Below are 734 nucleotides of genomic sequence, written 5' to 3'. Positions count from 1 at the left end.
GGTTCCCGCCCGCCCCCCCCCCCCCGTCCAGTTCTTTGTGCATTGTTTGGTTTCTAGGATGTACGTGTTGCTAGGTGGTTTTTTTTTTTAATGGAAAACAGGATTAATGTAAATAGCGTTTTTGGAAAACAGATTCTAATCTCACTTTATGTGACCACGTGGAGTATTTTAAGGTGCTGATGCGACACTAATAAACGCGGGGCGCACTCCCAGGCCCTCCCTCGCCTACTGTGTGATTCCTCTCGAGCAGCCTCGGCCCCTCCATCCGTCCAGGCGAGAGCTCCGCCCGCCCGTCGCGGGCCGGCGCTCCGAGGTCCCCACGCGAGGCGGGGACCCCAGGGGGCCTGAGGTCAGGGCGCGGACGGCTGGGGGCGTCTGCGAGGCGAGCCCCTCCGAGCGGCGCGGGGCCGGGACTCCTCGAGAGCCCGAGATGAAGCCCTGGGCCACGGACACCGGAGTGAAACCAGGTCCGCGTGGTGAGCGGAAGCCCGGTCGGCCCCTGACAAGTGAGCCCAGGACGCAGGGACGGAAACGGGCCGGAAGCGGAAACGGCAGGGCGGAGCCTGTCCAAGCGGAAGTTCGTGGGGCTCGATTCCGCCCCCTCGGGCCTTTCGGAACCGCTGTGGGCCCCACCCTTTGACCCTCCCACCACAATGGGCCCGCCCCCGTCCCCGTAGTGTGCCCCGCCCCTCCCCCACGCTCCCGTAACCCAGTGTGCCCCCCCCCCCCCCCCC

The sequence above is a fragment of the Lipotes vexillifer genome, unplaced genomic scaffold, assembly GCF_000442215.2.
Source record: "Lipotes vexillifer unplaced genomic scaffold, Lipotes_vexillifer_v1.1 scaffold3102, whole genome shotgun sequence".
NCBI classification, from domain to species: Eukaryota; Metazoa; Chordata; class Mammalia; order Artiodactyla; family Lipotidae; genus Lipotes; species Lipotes vexillifer.
This window is presented reverse-complemented; position numbering follows the sequence as displayed.